Source organism: Prenolepis imparis, unplaced genomic scaffold (genome assembly GCF_030444845.1).
Source record: "Prenolepis imparis isolate NDT839.2.m4 unplaced genomic scaffold, iyPreImpa1.0 SCAF_6, whole genome shotgun sequence".
Lineage (NCBI taxonomy): Eukaryota > Metazoa > Arthropoda > Insecta > Hymenoptera > Formicidae > Prenolepis > Prenolepis imparis.
In genome coordinates, this window is record NW_028141164.1 from 10,069,237 (window position 1) to 10,088,623 (window position 19,387).

The following is a 19,387-nucleotide window of genomic DNA, read 5'->3' on the forward strand; positions in this document are numbered from 1 at the left end:
TCAATATGTCATTGCATAAAGTGCGAAGCACTTGCTAGCAACTCGGACACGCGAAAGTTTCGTTGTCGCGTACGGCTATAAGTCTAGAAACTTTTTCTTGTAGACGACAGGAAAGTTATATATTTTTCAGCGAGAGAAATAGTCCCTCTCTCAAAGAAAGCACCAGCGCGATGTTTCCTCGAGATTGATCAAATGTCGATCGAGAACCGAGGGTATCGTTTGTCGCGCTTGGAAACTATTTAGAATAGTTGCTAGCACAGTGTGTCGAAATATCTGGATATCGATATCCAAACTTTGGATAGTCCTCGCAAAGAAACTTCGAGCTTTGTGAGAAACATTGCGCATATCTATATATGGTACGATTAAGAATTTCGATGGATTCTTAAACCTTATAATAAGGCAAGAAATCTATGAGAGATAATTCAAAAAATTAAATTACAAAATAAAACTGTCAAATTGTGTGTAAAATTAATTGTTAAATACATTTAAAACAAACTTTAATCACGAGAAAAAAATAATTATTATTCTTTATATTTTTCATCTGTATGTATTCAGTGATATTTATAAATTTAGCAGCTTAATTCTGCTTCTGTTCTTTAAAAATCTCTCGAGTAATTTATGCATGTTCTTTAATTTCTTATTCAAACAGGAGCATCTATCTTCGAAGATGCTCATCAAGGAACTGCCGTCACAACACTTTGAGAAATCGTGTCCGTCGTCAAACCACAATCAATTTACTGTCTCAGGGCCAATTTCGCGAACGCAGACCGGAGATCAGAATGAATGTAAGTCAGAAACGGACGCGAGAAAACTTTATTGTAGCGAGGAGGGCAGAGAAGACGCCTTCTAATTCGATTATTTAGTTAGGTCAGGTTAGCTGTAGTCGAGTTATACAGCGTCAGCTGGGACCAAAGATTACTCGGAGCACTCGTGACTCTCCTAATTGTATTTACTTACTATAAATCTCCTACCTTCATCAACTGGGTGTTTGATTAGCTGCCAATTCGGCGGTCACCTCCCTCCGAGTTTCATGGTGCGTTCCGAAACTTGCCTCATCTCCGGCTACTAATAATATCACCAGTACTTACGGTAATTTTCGGATTAATAGGAGCACTTGAACTTACATTGAGTTTCAGCCACTTCTCTCAAAGATTGATTGAGGTCTATCGCTTGACTTGATGATTTACGATGGACTTTGATATCGAGGTGAGGCTTGAACTTTCCATATAATATATCCATAACTTACCATATAATCGCATCGGAATTAATAATCTCGCTTAGGTTAGATAAAAGATTTTTTATGATAAATTTTAATATAATCAACAATTTAGAAACTGAATCTCTTTACGTGCTTTATATACCTAGTATATATCTATACGCCCGCGTACTACAAGGCATGCACTTTACTGGGGGGACTCTGTAAAATGTTATATCGATCGCGGTAGAACGAGGATTGCCTCTCAAAGAAAGCCGAGGTTAAGCAAATCCTCGGCACGATGAAAGAAGACGGCCGTAATCCCTGCGGGGGTTTACGAAGATTAGGATGCAAATTTTGGAAAGCATTAGACGAAAGCGTTCGGCGGCGCTTCCTTGGCAAAGGCAAAATCCTTTTCGGCATCTATCGGAGACGTTAAACCGATTCAGTATGCCATTAAAGCAGGTTTATTCGCCGGTGGACGTCGAGTCGATGGCCATGTTATGGCGAAACCGCGCGTAAATTTCTACATAGATGCCAGCGAGAACCATGAGATGGAACTTATAAAGTTCTATGAAGCGAAATGCGAAGCGTGCCTTCGAGGGTTTCACGAGCACGGAATCACAATTTGTTCGCGACTCGGGAGAAAATTTCCGTTCCGTTCCGCGGCTGAAAAATATTGAAGAATTTCACTGTAGGGATTTTAATCGTAGACGATGAACTTTATTGCGCGTGCATATTATGAAATATGCTGTTCTTGAAGAAACGTTATACGTCTTACAACAAAGCCCCGGGCTGTCTTTGTAATTTTCTAGACAAAACTACGCAATTTTTATTTTAAATGTATGATATAATTATTTTGTGATTATAATTTTATTTTAAATACTAAACGTCTTTTATAATTATCAGAGTAATTATCAACGAAATGTGTTTATCGAATGTTTTCAGTTAAATTATAATTTTATTACTTTTTATTATGTTACATTAAGTTTGTTCAAACACGTCTGTGCATCTACTCAAGAATTCCGTCTGTCGCAAAGATCTTACATTTCAAAACACCTCGCGAAGTACGAGAAAAATTTCTCGGTAGATGGAGATTAAAATGCAAATTTTTGCAGCTTAGTAATAATTTCCGAGAAAACCGAAAAACAGTTCGCATATAATCTTCCAAACATTAATTTTCATTAATAAAATAGAATGAAATAAAATCTGCGGTGCCTAAATTTCACGTACGCTACATTACGCTCGCGATATATACTATTATTCTAAAAAAAAAGTATATGCGAAGAAAAAAAGTTAGGAAACGCGCGCGTTTACCAAGCAACGCTTAATGAAGGTTAGATGCACTTCCGTCTGCGACAAAAAGGTGACAAAGGAGTCACTGGGCCCTTAACTCTGTGCAGAAAGAAAATAGAAAGCTTTTTATTCGTGAATAAAAGAGAACGAAGAACGTAAAAAGTATAGTGCGGTTGAGAAATGGACTTTTGCCTTTTGCAATATAAACCTATGCACGAAGTGCAATGAGAAAGAGAGAAACGGAAAATAAGAATCGCTGCTCTCGAACAATAATGAAACACGCATCGATATTGAGAATTGTACTTTTACGAATCAATTTATGCTTTTTTTATTATGTTACATCGCGAGAAGTCGCATTAAGTAGAGAGACGTCTTGGTTCACGACGATATTGGAACGATAAACGTTTTTATACCTTAAAATCAAAGTTTAGTCACATTGTCGTAAAGATTTTCGTGAAATATATTTTCGATAATTTTTTCAAAATTAATATTCGAAGATTCTCATGTTAAATTGCCCGAAATATTTATCTGCCGGCTAATAGCGAAGTTTGAAATTTATAAAATTTATTTTTCTTATATAGTCGTTCGTTTGAGAAAGTTTACCCGCTGTCGTTGCAAACGTGTGGATTTGTCCGACAGACACGACGCTCTTTTACTCGGAGAGAACAAAATTAAGGAGTCGGGCGCGCACGGGTCCGGTAAAAGGTTTGCCAGTTCGTTACTGTAACGAACTTCTTCCCACGATCTGATCCGAATTCCGATCGTGTTGGAAACCTTCGAAAATAAACTTTTCGCGGGCCATCGTATTTGCACTACTCTAGAAGTCTTACACGACGTCATCCTTCTTGCCTTCAAAAAATAAGAAAAAGATATTGCCAACTGAGAGAGAACTCGTTTAAATTGTATGCTAAAATAGCTAGTATTCGTGATAATTAATAAAAAAAACTTTCAGTGGCATTTCATTAAATTCTTGTTTTTAAAATGCGATTGCACGAAACAGTAAATATGTAAGAAAAAAATAAAAAATAATAATAATGCGCGAGGAAATAAATTGTGGATATATGATGCATAAGAAGGACAAATTTCAAATATCACGGGCAAGTATTACGATTATTAAATTCTCTCCCAACGCGATGCACAGCTCGGTGAACCGTGCACGATTAAGTTCAACCTTTCGTTCATCCGCTTATTGATTCCATTTGCGTTAATAATCCTTTTCCGACGCGCCAAATCAGCCGGTTATTATTACTTAATTTTCAAAGCTATGATAATAGGTCAACTAAATTTTATTTTTATTTGGAATATAGCGTGTTCTACATCGACGCGTCGAAACTTTTGCGCGTGTAATCACGATCCTAAATGATCGGCGCGCAAAAACACTTGTTAGCTCGAAGCATGCAACTTCAAAATTTTCAACACGCTATCATGTGATGATTCGGCGGTTATCAACAAATTTCGGCCGTTGTATTATCGATACATTCAAGTTGCGAGAAGTATTGCGCAATTAAAGCGAATCACAAAATATATAGTTTCATATAACCGCCCTTGCACGCGTAATTAAAAGACGCTTAATAGTTTCATATTTCGAATTTTCCAGAATATTGCACGATATCGCGGTATAATTAAGTAATTACGGCACGTCGTTCTCGGAATACTTATGTAATTAATTTCACTCGACGAGTGAATACTTTGACTTTGAAACATTATGAATTACAAAATATCGCTCACCTATATACTATATAATAAATCTTTGCTTAATTTTAAATATAAAAGAAATGATATTACACACATTTTCTAACTATAATATACAGTAATATGCATATTCATTAGCCATACATGCTTAATTCTAATAATAATAATATAATTTCTCGATTTTTCTATTTTTGAAAGTTTTGTTTCTGACAATTTTTGAAAATTATTTTATGTCATTGTGTGTGCTTAACCACGTTAGCACTAGATTTGCGAATACTCCACATGAAAGCACAGTACCGCAACCGCATGCAATTTATTGGTAATTGGTTCGATCGAACGACTCGAATAGCATGGCGTGAATGGTAAATATTATATATGCTCTGCGGTCTTGTTTTTCATATATAGTAATAGGTTGACAAATTGATAATATTTGTGCAAGAAAAAACCTCGACTTTATGATTACGAGGTAGACATCGTTTGCTTGTTTCCCGAAGAATTCAGCAAAAGAGCTATATCTTTTTTTATTCTATTGAACGCTCTATTCTATTGAAAAATATTTATTACCTTTGAAAGAGCCAAATTTTTGCATGTAATTTATGGACACTTGTTAAATTCCGATTATAAATTATATCAAAAGAGATAGAGTGTGTGTTAAAATAATATAAAAATTACTTCTTTTTTAGAGAGATTTAATTAAATCAATGTTTAATAGTGCAATTAAGTTTTACTCCTCGTACGCAAATGAAAACTTTCACATCCCTATTAATTTCTTATTCTATGATTAAATTGAAATTTATCTGCTGTTTTACTCAATATTTTACAATGTTATAAATTACTATTGCCATAAATACACGATTTGCGACACGAAGAAATATGAACGGGCACGAAAAGGATCGCTACCTGTCATCCTCGAAAGGCGCTAGATGCGTTTTAGGACGTGACAGAGCGCGCATCCGGGTGTAAAATCAATTTTCTCACGGGGTACATCTTTTCCGGGATTACAAAACACTTCGACAGCCGCTTGGCATGGCAAAGTAAAAGTTGCGGATCGAAAGCCCTCTCCCACGGATGTAAAGGAAATAAACGAAGCAACATGGGCGCGAAAGGAAGCGTGCGAGACGATTCTAAAGCCGATGGGAGAGAAGGCAAGAGAGAAAGAGAAAAAAGCGAGAAGGGAAGAAAGAAAGAGAGAAAGAGAGAGGGAGATTGATTGGGTGGTAGCTCCGTGGAATCGTTTCTTCATCCTTTCTCGAATCGTACGTATTTCCTGGTGGCAAATGCATGCGCATAGCCAGAATGGGAGGAAGCATAAGTACTCGCTGATCTGACATCGCAAAACGTGTAAGACGCTGAGAATGACGATGAAACGGAGAGCGGAAGATATGGCTACGCGAAAATGTCGTCGTTCGGTGAATAAGTTTTTGCATAAATGACATATTGCTTTGATGCTTTATACGCGACTGTCCCTTCTAAATTCTGGCATTATCGAGCACACACTCGACATTCTATTTCGCTGAAATCTGTTTTCTACATACATGTAGATGCAATTGCTCGGGGATTGAATCAATAATGTTTTGCGAAAAGAAAAGCATCTTACATATCGAGAAGAATCCTCCAGTAGAGAGTACGAAGAGTATAAAGATTATTCTGCATGATTTTCTGCCGGTATTTCAAGACATGATACATTGTTCTATGATATATCAGTTTTCATTTCTAATCGTATTGTCATGAAATATTGCGCGTTGAATAAATTGTATATGTCCAAACACTCTATTCAAGCCAGAATAATCGAAACATAACTCATATATGTAATTGACACGATAACAAATGTTAATTTATTTTAGATAACAAACAAAATAAAAAATAATAAATTCATATCAACAAATGTGCTATCAAATATTATAAATGTGAAAAAAATCATTTTGCATTATTATTCGCACGAGAGAGAAAAGTATTTATATTTTCAATGTTTCAATTACTTTCAGTCTTTTAGAATCTTGGATAAATCTTTTGCGGCACTTAACGAAAAAGGAAAAAAAACAAGAAAAATGCGCGAGGCGATCGCGGAAAGCGTTATATAAAGCAAACGAAGGAAGAAACGAAAAATGTGTGTCGGAAATTCGCGTAGACGGAGCAGCAAGGTTAAAAGGGAGGCCCTGTCAGAAAGCTTCTCCGCGCTCTCATGCGAGCACTTGCAAATCCATGTTTCTCGGCAGAATTTCACGTTGCGTGTGGATAAACGTTCCCTTTGCCTGTAACTGTATATTTCCAGACGAATGTAAGCATCGAAGCGAGTGCGCGCGATCGAAAGAGAGATACTTATGCCCCGTAACCTTCATCTCCTTTTCCTCAACCCCGTCGCGTACGTTGGCCCTCTCTCCCCGTGGGGAAACGCAAATACTAAAATATTTTCCTGAAGCTCTGGAAATACTCTCCGAATAGACGTGACGTGACTGTCTTTGCGCCCCCGTACAAAAACAAGTTCGCGCCATTCTCGCGAATAATACAAACGGCTGAACTATTGTATATATATATATATATATATCGTTTAGATTTAATTATATTATGTAAATCTTCGCGGGATTAAAAAATAATTAAGATATTTTCGACCATTTTTCTCAAGATTTTCTCTTAAATAATTTAATTGACGATTAAAATGAAAAATTATATAGAACATCAACTTTTCTTTCCTTTATTTAAAAAAATGTGCGAAATGGAAGAATAACCCGATTCAGTTCCAATTTCATTTATTAGCGAGGTGAATCCCTTTGAATATTTATAAAGTATTCCTCTATCTAGCGAGAAGCGCGATAGAATGTCGGAAGCTAAAAGAGTGTGACGGAAAGACGATTCGGATGAGCACAAAGGATAAGTTGAAGAATGTGGAGGCACGCGAGAAATTCAGGCGGGGGAGTAAAAAAAAAGCTCAGGAGAGAAACTGCGAAACCCCGCGCGTTTACGCGAGCACAAGGCGTGTCTATGAATGCTCCTTCATTCTTCCTCGATGCTACCGTAAATCCATATTGCAGCGAAGAATCTCGAATGTACGTACATGCTCTGAACGAACCGGAAGTACCGACGCGATGCCAGAAACGGCGAGGGGGAGTTTGCATTTCGATCGCGTCGAACAAGGGAGAATAAAATTTCTCGACAAACGAAATTCTTTCCGCGGGCACGAATATAGATAGCAGGCGTGTTATTGCCGATGCCAAAAGAAATGGAGAGAATCGGAGAGAGAAAAAGAGAGATTGCACAAAGTCCGAGAAAATCGCAGAATCAGTTTTCCATGTAAGTCAGATTGCCGTTTATCGCGCATGAGTCAATTTTACATCCGCAAATGGAAAATGATGATCCACTCCAAAAGTTTTGATATATCTCGATGAAGTTTAATTAAAATGCATTTGATATCGCTTCATCCATATGTATGAATAATATATAATATATATTAATTATAATAATATATACATAAAAAGTTTTTTTTATGTAAAGTACATTTTAATTTTAAGTTTAATTAGCACCAGTAAATCTCTACAACTCTGATACAGTTGGGTAAAAATCCATGACTTTTAACACGATAAAAATTTTGCCGCTTCGCCTAAGCCTGTATGTGCGAGTTCGCAAGAGTAGAAAGGTATTTGTCATCGCCAATATCAAATGAGGAAAAATATCGTCGGGAAAAAGATACTATGAAATGTACCGTAAAGCGTTTTCCTCGTTTTATAGCCCGTCCTATTTCATTTTTCTGCCCACACTGTACAACAGCGGCATGAAAAAAAAAAGTTTAATACCTCTCTCGAGAGATATCTTATTTTTCATCACTGCAAAAGTATTGATCTAAACTTCCACTCTGCGCGTTTCAAAAATTGTCAGGTTAAAATATGAAGTTGTTGCCAAGCGCATTAACGTTATGCTGTAAAAGAACAACAGCCGCGAGGGAGAATTTTTCGATTTTTCATCAAGCTTGGCTTGCAAACAAAAAAATATAAGCATAGCAAACTATATATGTATATATCGCGCGTAAAGCAAGTTATAAATAAGCATATAATATTATCTAAATCGAATAAGTTTGCGAGTTTTTAAAACTTTTTTACTTTTTTTTTCCTCTCTTTTGTGAATCACGTAGACTGTGTTACGCATCGCATTCACGTACGCGCTATCGGCACGTATATATGTGCTGTAAGTATTAAGAGGGTGTAAACGATTCTAGCACGTAGACGAGTTCGTGCATTTAAGGTATTAAGGCGAGGAATCAAAGTGAAAATTGATACTTTCCGCATATTCAAATATTTTTAAATATTACCGAAGTTAAAATTAATGATTGCTTGTATCTTTAATATTTATTTTTTAAACATTTTTTGCAATTACTGACGATAAAAAATAACAAACTTTACTATCTTCGATAATCGATTACTGCAAGTTAACTTTAATGCTTTCAAATTGAAAATGCAATTCGATAAGCGATGTTTTAAATTCTTTTGTCATGGTAATGTTTTATTCTATTAATACGAGGTTTTCTGAACACTGGTACATTTTTATTTAAAAAATCAGTACTAGAACATGCTCTATATATAATCGGTGAATCATATTTTATTCCATAAATTGAAAATCTGTAACCAACAGAATATAGCACAAATCAAAATAGTTCGTGCAAAGCATAGTAAAATGTTGTCACGACACTTGTCTGAAATGCGGAAGTTAATGCTTGTGCGCAGAGTACAAATTTACGATCTAAGAACCATGGTTGCGATGCCAACAAACACGAAAGGATTTTACACTTTGATCCAGTCGAATAAGTCAAAAATAAAGATTGTTAGATGTTTTACGTAGACGCGCCGGAGTTGGGCGTATTACAATCGTTATAAAGTTTTCAATAAAGACAGTAAACAAATTAGCTTACAAAACATATCTATGGCACAGAAAGGAGGTAGAAAAAAAAGGGAAATAAAAATAATTGTATTTTAAGAACATAAATATCTATTAATTATTATCGTGTATCATGTGTATCCTTTTTTTTGATCGATATCGAAATATGTTGCTGTACAACTTTTATAGAATCATTTCCTGTATAATTTTCAGTAATGTTTATTAATTTAATTCAATTAATTCCTTTATTTAATTAATCATTTTATCCTCTTTTGTTGCAAATGTTTTTGTCATAATTCCGTGCAATAAAAAAGTTGTTTGCTTGTTAACATTTACCAGATTGGGGTGTGTGCGATTGTTTGTTTTTGACATACACACATGGATACCGAGAGAATAATTTATCGTAGAATACAGCAAGCTATTTGCGAGTATGCGTGCAAAAACTGAACAATAGGATTTATAGGTTCATATAAAAGTACCTCGGGTTGTATTTCGCAAAAAATGTACTCCCCGTGTGAAGGAAAGCACTCACATATATACAAATCTTGCAGTAATAATTTTCTAACTCTGAACGGGTGCAGTGTGTGGAACGAAAATAATCAATAATGCTCATTGATATAAATAATCGTGTTATACGCGATAATTCTTATAACAGGAGTTTAGCAACAGCGTGAATAAAAATGAATAAAAAGAGAGATTCTCTTAAACACTGCATAATAGATTTTTTAATTCATTGATCACAAGAGATTATTTTTTAATCTTTTATATCTTTGGAACTTTCTGTTTTTTCAGACAAGCTAAAATACTGTTGAAGCTAAAATATCCTTTCTGCTTAACTTGTTTTTTAAGCATGTAATTAGTCGTAAAATTATATTGCTATGAACAAACACACACACACACACACACACACACAGACGCGGTCTTTCTCCTTCAAAGTTAATTCATTATGGTTAAACGAAAGACCGCGGTCTGTGCGACAGACAAAGTGAACTATCTGTTGCAATAAAAATAAAACGGTTTAGAGAGAGAGAGAGAGAAGCTTGTCGAGTACATTTTTACTTGGTCTACCGCACAAATTAAAAATTTCGTTTGTACGTTGACAAACGAGTTGGCCGGTAGCGCACAATGGTGGTCACGTTTCATAATGATACAGTGGAATAATTGTGAAGAACACCGTTGTAAAGAGTAGCACGTATATAATCACTCTCTGTAAATTTCAAAATATTTATTCCTGTTATACGCATTGCACTTATAAAGTTTAAAATTTACGAATCTCGCTTTTGTCAAATCTCCGCGAATTTAAATATAAAATTCAATTACGAAAATCCTGCGGATAAAGAAAGAGAGAGATATTTATTTCTAAAAGAAAATATGTTCCGTTTCTACGTCGCACACATTGTTTCAATTATTAATTAATATTGATTAATCAACAATTCCCCATATAGATAATAAATCTAAAATTACTGCCAACGGCGACCAATAAATGGCGAGTCCGCCGAATTTCCAATGCGCCCTTGCCGAATGGCTACCCTCGCGCATGCACAATGTAATTACTCGCGAAACCGCAGCTGCGATAGGGCCCCATTATCGCCCGCTGGGGTGTCTTTTCATTAAAGATCGTGTGTATTGTCCATCGGGAATCGACTTGGTAAGTGGGCCATCCTGCGCGGTAAAGGGCGCGAAACGGTTGACAGGGTGTCGATAACCCCCCGTAGCGCGGAGGAAATGGAAAGGCATCGGCAATCGGACTCATAGAATCTCGATAACATCGCCCTTTCGACGCAGGGCAGGATGGTGGACGTCGGAGAAAGGAGAGAGCAAAGTTGGATGCACTCATCTTCACGGATACCATCCTCTGGTTCCCATCATATAACCGGTCCTATACTTCTCCTCAGCCGAGCCTGACTTTACTGGCATTTCGATTCTCAAGAGCGTCATTCGAACGTGATATTAAACTGGCGCGGTGTAGAATCTTCTTAAATTCCATACGCGAGCCGGGGGCCCGATTTATCCGAGATTTCGTGCCCGGGAATTTGCATATCACGAAGAAAATCGCGAATTAATTAAGCTCGCGCGCCGGCCGCGCGTATCATATATGAGACGACCGTAATTTTTCATAATTCGCGTCATCGCTGGATAAACGTCGCGCCGGTGAAATTCATCACCGAAAGTAACCACGTCGCGGAGAATTAAATGGTCCACATACTTTTATTCTAGAACCCCGAGCGAGAAACGTTTCAAGAATGTTCCATTCGGTGATAAATGATATGATCGGAGAGAGAACGGTTTTTAACAAAAATGAGTCGATTAATCAGAATATCAATTTAATTAAAATATCCTGTTTCATTACTTGTATTAGCTCCTGTGTAATTATAATAGTTTTTTTCGATAATTTTTATTAATTTAAATAGATGTTTGTAAAGGGCGAGGGAAAGAAAGAGAGAATTTTTAATAAATATTTAATTCAGTAAAAATATCTGAAAGAGAGAATGGAGCGCTGTGTAACATAAGATTATTTTGCATTTTAATTCTTTTATATTATACATTTTGTACATCCGCGGCATTGCGAAAAAATGCATTTTTCCAATTTGTGTAACTATTGTAAATAGCAGACTCAGGGTGTGTGTATTCAAATTATAATTGCATTATCAAAAATTCGTATTAATAACATATAATATAATGAGGAGATAAATGAAATAATCTGCAATATTTGAAGTAGTCTGAAATATATTGAATTATGTGAAATTAAATTTTACTAAAAATATGTTTAACAAATAATAAAATTAATAATAAACAAATATTATATACTTTTATGCAGTATAAAATTATGTTTCACAAGAAAATTGGATGTTGCTTTTAATATATTTTGATATGTTTTAATGTACTCCATAATTGAACTGTATTTACAAATAGAGCTATATAACTGATTATCTGCATCAGCAAGACAAATTAAGTTAATTAAAATGATTTAATATTCGTTAATATGCATATTTCACATTTAAAGACTGTTTAACCATTTATAAATTATACACAAATAATTTCTAGATTTGAATATTATTACATACATATCTGCATGATGAATGGAATATGAAAATATACAGCAGCATATATACATATTTCTTCTCTTTTCTCTCTCTCTCTCTCTCTCTCTCTCTCTCTCTCTCTCTCTCTCTCTCTCTCTCTCTCTTTCTTTCTTTTTCTTTTCATATATAATATAAAGAAAAAAATATATATATGCACTTTTCAGATAAAACGTTTCTAATTGCAAGATATGAAACCTGGCTAATATACTTTTTGATTCGTCGTTCTCGTTACTAGTCTGTTTACGACAACCGTCAGGTTAATTTCTCATAAACCAACGGATCCGCGACTCTCAAATTTCAAGAGTGAAATGTCAAAGGTTGTCGCTTTCAAAAGAAAAAGCTCTCGCTTTGCTCGTTTGCCGTTTCGAATGTTTATCATCGCGAAGTCTTTCGGCAGCTTATTATAAGTAGCAACATATTTGTCACTCGAAAATATATATTCAAAGCTACCACGATAACGACTCTGAGATTTTATAAACGGACCTGGATGCAGGTCGAAGAAAGAAAATAGAACGATGAGCTCGACTCAATATGTCGCTTAAAATGTAAAATGCAGCTATGTATTATCATGTCGCTCCATCTTGGTGTATCTCAAGAGGACTATGCTAATGCTCACCGATTAAATCACGACACAGGACACGGGAATCCCTAAGTACGAGCGCGCGCCGGAGGTAACTTCTAAAAGGTAAATCTTCCAAGCTAGACGTGCGAAGTAAATCTCAAAGGACCGCACTTGCGGTCGGGGGACACTGTGTCTTAAGTAGAACTTTGTATTCCATTCTTCTTTCATCCGCACTTTGTCCTTGCCGTGTACCGGAGAAACATGGATCTTTGCAATAACGTCTTACACTCTCAGCATCTCCTAGAGATTGCTGCTACTCGCATCTCTTCCCTCCGCGTGTGTTTTGTTAAAATGAAATATGCGCGATTCTGTGTGATACACACGGAAATACATGCTTTTACGAATATCATCCTCGTCATCGTCGAATATTTTCCGCTGAACGACGAATTTTGGGTATCCCGTTTCGTGTTTAACGTGTCGCATATGTAGCGATGACCGATGTTATTGGATATTTGTACAGTATCGATTGAACGTTGCATGCTCAACTGTAGCGTAAATGACAGAGAGAGAGAGAGATGCACCATTACTCTCATATTATTATTTTTTTTTAATTTCTTCGCCGGACGATTCTTCGAGAAAATATTTTGTCATCAAACGTGTTCGATATGTGTGTCGCTCTTTGATGCGACTAAAACTTAAAAATTAATGCAATAGTTGATGGATTTTCTGCGCGGAAACTTAATGCGTTTGTGTGTGTATATATATTTTATCGATGAAATATGTTTTATATTGATGTATTTGCGCGATTTTATATATTTTATGTGCAGAGTTCGCCATCATGTTCGGATAACTCTTTTTCTACCTAATATTTATTTATAGCTACAGCTATAGCCGTGTTTCGTGTTTACCCTCGCACTTTACATTTCCGTGTACAGACGCCGCTCTAGTAATCATAAATCTCAAGCAAATCCCCGCGTTTTCACCGTTGTCCCCTTACAGGAACATCACTTCCTTCTGTCGCATCTTATATTTTCCCTGCGCTATATGTATTCCCGTATGTAGACGTGCCGTGTGTTTTCTCGGTGTTTGCTTTTTCAAGATATAGTCCGAGAAAAGACACATATCGTTCTACAATACCAAATTCTTATCGCGAAGCGCCTTGTCTCCGCAATTCCTTGCTTCCGGTCTCGTTCGCCGGACATTTCTTTCGGTTTTTTTCTTCGCACCATTCGGCACCGAAAACGGAATGTAAATGCAGTCTTCTGTATTTACGAACCCGCGAGGTGTCGATATAAAATACGAGGACCACATATACTTAAATATCTTCTTGTACTCCGTTTTCTCCAACAACCCGTCCGCATTTTATTTATTTACCACAGTGATTATCTTTGCATTCTATCTTGTTTATACACAAAGTATATACACAAGTAATCTCATTTATTCCATAAGACCGAGTTTCGAGATTATTTTGCATCTCTTTTGCACACGATTTATAAATATACCAATGATTTTTGGACAACATTTTGTTCATCTATCAATTTATAAAAATAATTCAGAATTTATAAAATATCTGTTGTGTTATTTTTTCTTCTCGCATCTTTTTGTAGTAGATAAATTTACTAGCACATGTGTATGATAATGATTATTTTTTCAGGTTCTTTTTGCTTAAGGCAAAGTAAAATGCATGCAATTAGAAAAATACAATTTTTTTAAAAGACACTTTCTTGAAATATGACATCGGTTTGATAATCAAACAATTTATTTTCTCATTACTATGAAGATTAAGCGTGAAAATATAAAGCAATTTTTAAATATTACGATGAAACTGCGGAAGAATTATCATGGAATATATGTATTGTTGGTTTGGACCAGTCATATTTTTCTATGGCTGTGATAAATATCCGCGAGAAGAAGATTTGTTATCAGCGAACAGATAAATATCGTATGTGGACTCAACGGGAATAAACCGCTGGTTTTTTTAAATATAAAAATCAGTTTTATTTATTTAACAACGAGTAACGGTATTTCACGTATGCATTCAACGTTATGCGTTTTGTCTATATACGTGAGTGTCCTGTGTCGATATTTTTCACGTGATTGGATAACGTCGCGTAACCACAGAATCATTTCATTCGCGTTTTATAAGAAAAAAAACATCAGCGAGAGATATTTCTCTGATTAAATCGAAAATAATTATATATATCAAGTAAAATATTATTTCTACAGCAAGAACATAATGATTACGATCATAAATTGTGCTAAGGAACAGTAGTCTGTCAAAAGGATGAAAATATTAAGATAAAGCACAGAATATTTTCTTTAAAGCGCAGTTTCCACATTTCGCCCACACGTGCTGTTTTGATAAATTTTCCAACTTTATCTAACAATAAATATTATTTTCTCATACCTATCTATTAGAGAGATTAGGCTAATATCTTGCTGCCGTCCTTGTTCGCGGCCAATATATTCTCCAATAAAGTATTTACCTCGTAAACCGCATTTCTATAAATGTCAAGCAAGAGTAAAGGTGCAGCGCGGACGGATATCGATTTTTAAGTGGCCTCTTATATCTTATACGTACTCTCTTCTATCCGTACTTTGTCGTCCTTTGTGTGGAGGAGCTTTCCTCCGTTTCTATCTCGCGGTCTTTGTTACATCGAACGCGGGCACCACGCAAAGGTGCTTGTGTGAACGCGCCGAGGGCATATCCTCTCGTCTTCGTGTTTTGCTTCGCTCAAGCGAAGTAAGATAAGGCGCGCTTGGTTCTCGGAAGTAGGTAGATAGTAGATAGGAAGGTAGCTAGGTAGCTAGGTAGCTAGGTAGCTAGGTAGGTAGGTAGATAGGTAGATATAGGGATAGGTAGGTAAGTAAGTATACCGCGAAGCCTCTTCTCTTTCTCTCTCTCTCACATCCAGTACTTCGGATCCCGCGATTTTCTTTCTCTCTCTCTTTCTCTTTTTTTTTCGAGAACCGTTCGAATCGAAGGACCAAACCCCTGCGGGTGACCTCAGCCACTCGAACGATGATGTCGGCGCGTCTTTCGCGAAAAAATGGAAGGAAATATCCGTTGCTGCGCTGGGAAAAATGACGTCAGCGGGATACGCAGCGACGGAGTGATCAGATGACTAGCGATTTGTCTCGATAACGATAACGGTGAACGTCTACTCCGCCGCCATCCGTCAACGTCTCTGTGACGAAGGAGCTGATAATTTAAAATCTCGGGGACGGAAACCTCGGTAAGAACGTCGAGAGGACGATAGCCTGCCGAATGGCAAAATTATTCTTTCGATAAGACCTATTCTATATATTTTTTAAAGGTCTATAATATTATTGATAAAATTATCGTAGAAATAATGATTTATGTACAATCAGCAGAATACCGCAGTGTAACGTAAACTAATGGCAATTATATAAAGCACATTCGAAATGTTATTCGATACAACTGTAGTCGGGAGATAAAACTGTCAGCATCAGATAATGTCGTTGCAAAATCTATCTTAAGCCACGCGAGCGGGGGAAAATGTTAAATCACAACTGGTATCTCAAATGCGACGTGTTTTACCCGAGTGAACGCCGCGATCGCTCGACAGAAAGAGGATGCGTCCATTTGTCCACTCCGACGAGTGGTATAACGTGTTTACATTGTTTCCACTGCGCATAAAGCGCACATCGTTAGTTAACAATACGGCTGAACAGACTCGGGAATGGCTTTGACGCCGAGCGAGCGCGAAAAGGTCCGGCTCGTCCAATGGAACCCGAAGCTCTAACGCGCACGGGTCAGTGCGGGGAACAATAAATCGGTTGCTTTCAAATCGGCGCGAATCGATATACATACAACACTCGTCCAGTTGCAAAACCGATGCTCAAACGTTACGATCGAGCACGATAGTTGTTATAATAAAACGTGCGCGCGCGCGTCCGCCCGAATAAAATAAAGTCGCGAGAGTCAGAAAAGCGCGAGCGCGAGAGCCATTATCAGGAGATAGAAACGAGCGGCTGGGAAGAAACAAAGCGAAATCGTTCCATTGACATCCGCATCAATTATCACAGGCTTTTTATGCGCGATGCGCTTTTTCACAAGTGCGATTCCTTTGTTCCCTATGCATTCTTTGATACAGTTATTATCGTTTAATATGTACGTAGTTATTCTATAAAACTCGTAGAGGGCTATCAGATGGATCGACTGGCTTCTTTCTCGTATATTTTATCGCGCTCTCTCCCCGCCGCTATCTTTTAATTGAAAATGAAATTATTCCACGTTAATAAAATATATTTGCAACGTAATAATCGTAATATTAGGGGAGATGTTACGAAAGTCTCAGTTCTCATCTTATTCAGTTATCTGCAAGTGTTCTCCAAGACATTCTCCTGGCTCTTAAAACACCAAGTTCTGCAAGTAATTGTGCCTTTTGCCATTGTACGCTGCCGCACTAAAAAGCAACGAGCACACGGCCGAGATTAGGCATACAGTTCTCTCCCTTGAACATACTTATATAGGAAACGTAAGACGCGGTCGTATTTATTCAAGATGCGAGTTTGCGGCTGGTGGCCGTAGCGAGCGACTTAAGCGTTTACAAGGTACTGGGAACTCACATAAAGTCGTGATCACCAGACCGTAGCGCTATCCAGACTCGCCAGTGTGGTAGCGTCTTGGAGAACAGTGCGGTTTCGCTCCGAGACTGGAAACGGATTTCCGCGGTTTTGGACCGCCTAAGTCCAAGTTATCACGAGAGCGAATCCGGCTCGGTTCTTAACGCGACAACAGGACGAGGACTCATTGAGAATTTTGCGCCGGTAAAGTGCATTTGTTTCAAGCGTATAAAATGTTATTCATATTCATTTCGTCATATTTTATATATTTTAAAATATTTTATATTTTAATTTTATGTATACATATTTTTTTTATGTACACGCACAGAGAGAATTTTCTCTTAAAATTTATCTTGAAAATTATGGTAATCGTGGGACAATATGGTATGGAAAGAATTTTATGAGAATTTTTCTGATTAATATTTATTACAATAAAAATAATAATATCTATCACAATAAAACATGTTTGATTAATTTTATACTATGCAGTTTATTAAAATTAATCAAACATGTTTTATTGTGATAGATATTATTATTTTTATTGTAATAAATATTAATCAGAGAAATTCTCATAAAATTCTTTCCATATTATCCCACGATTACCATGATTTTCAGGGTAAATTCTAAGAGAAAATTCTCTCAGTATGCATATCTCCTTTTCCTTCTTTCCTTTGCTAACTTTTTAGAGAAATTTTGAAAATGTGAAACAATTTATGTTTGCACTTAATAATCCTTTAATAAAAAATACATGTATTTAAAAACGTAATTCGAAAAAATAAATTGAAAGATCAAAATTATTTCGGATGCTATTTGACGTTGAAATTTGCCGGCAGCGCTATATTGACCGCAATCTGTTTTAATCTGCCTTTCTCATTCTTTCGAATAAAGCGATCTCATATTTTGGGACCACATTTGCAAGTGTACTTCGGCGACTTTGCACGCGTCAGCGAGTGCGCTATCCTTAAAAAATATATACGCGAAAGAGACATCACGAGAGAGACATAGAATTACAAATTTTGTTTACCCGATAGCTTTTCGGGATTACGCTATTTCTCCAGGCGGATCACAATAGTGAAAAGATACAAGCGAATACGGGGGGGAAATTTAAATCTCAGTTTCTCGATTGCACCTTCGGGCACATACGCGAATACGTCGATGTAGCCGAATCGTTACATGACGAATCATCGGAGAAGATCAAATCGCTCCGAGGAAGTTCGAGAGTTCACTCGTTCGCCAGCATCGTATCGTGACTGCTGCGGAGGCAGTAGATATGCACACGACCTGTTCCGGCTATCGATGTCGCATCTATTAGTTTCCCGGGGTATATCGGGGCTTGGACTACCGTCGCCGACGGCGGAACCGGATTCGATCGTGCGTAGATCAAATATCTAGCGAGCAAACGGACGCGCCGAAAACGGGCGGCGGAATCGTCGTCGGGGAGTTACTCGCGATGACGCTGATGAAGTTTAGCCCGGGGCCGGAGATGAAGAGGATGTGGGGAGGGACTGATCCGGATCCGCGTTGTCGCGAAAGCCGCGAGATTAACAAGTACGCCAGGCTGGGCCTTACGGATCGTTAATGTCGTTATAACTCAACATCATCGGGCGCGACACGTGATTACATATATACGCGATATGTATATCCATACATATGTATATATGTACTATATATGTCGAACGCGGGGTACGTAAATGCAAATGCAGTCTGCCGATGAAACGCGGCCGACAGATGAACGCCAGTTTGCGTTCGCGAACTCGTAAATCCAATTCGACGATGCGATTAATGCCGAAAGTGCGTGACTGCAACGCGTTAATTTCGGGCGACGCTTTTTGCGCCGTCGTTCGCAGGAGATTTGTCCAAGTTTTCGCCGACGCGGCATGTATATAACTCTTTCTGCCTCTCCCAGTTTCATTCTCCTCCCTTCCCTATCCCCGATGCTACGGACGCAAAGAGGATTGTTCGTGGATAAAGAATGCATATAATTCATACTATATAACATCCGAGTCTATAAAAAATTAACAATTGCCATCACTAAGCTTTCGCTTTATTTATAAACATGCATATATGTACGTATGCGTGTATACATACTTAAGCACATTTGTAAGA

General features: G+C 37.2%; 1 protein-coding gene across 9 annotated transcripts in view; it reads right to left on the reverse strand.

The window, feature by feature from the left end:
- LOC145937976 (uncharacterized) overlaps positions 1–19,387 on the reverse strand; it is a 215,482-nt gene that overhangs the window by 70,495 nt on the left and 125,600 nt on the right. The window lies entirely within an intron of this gene.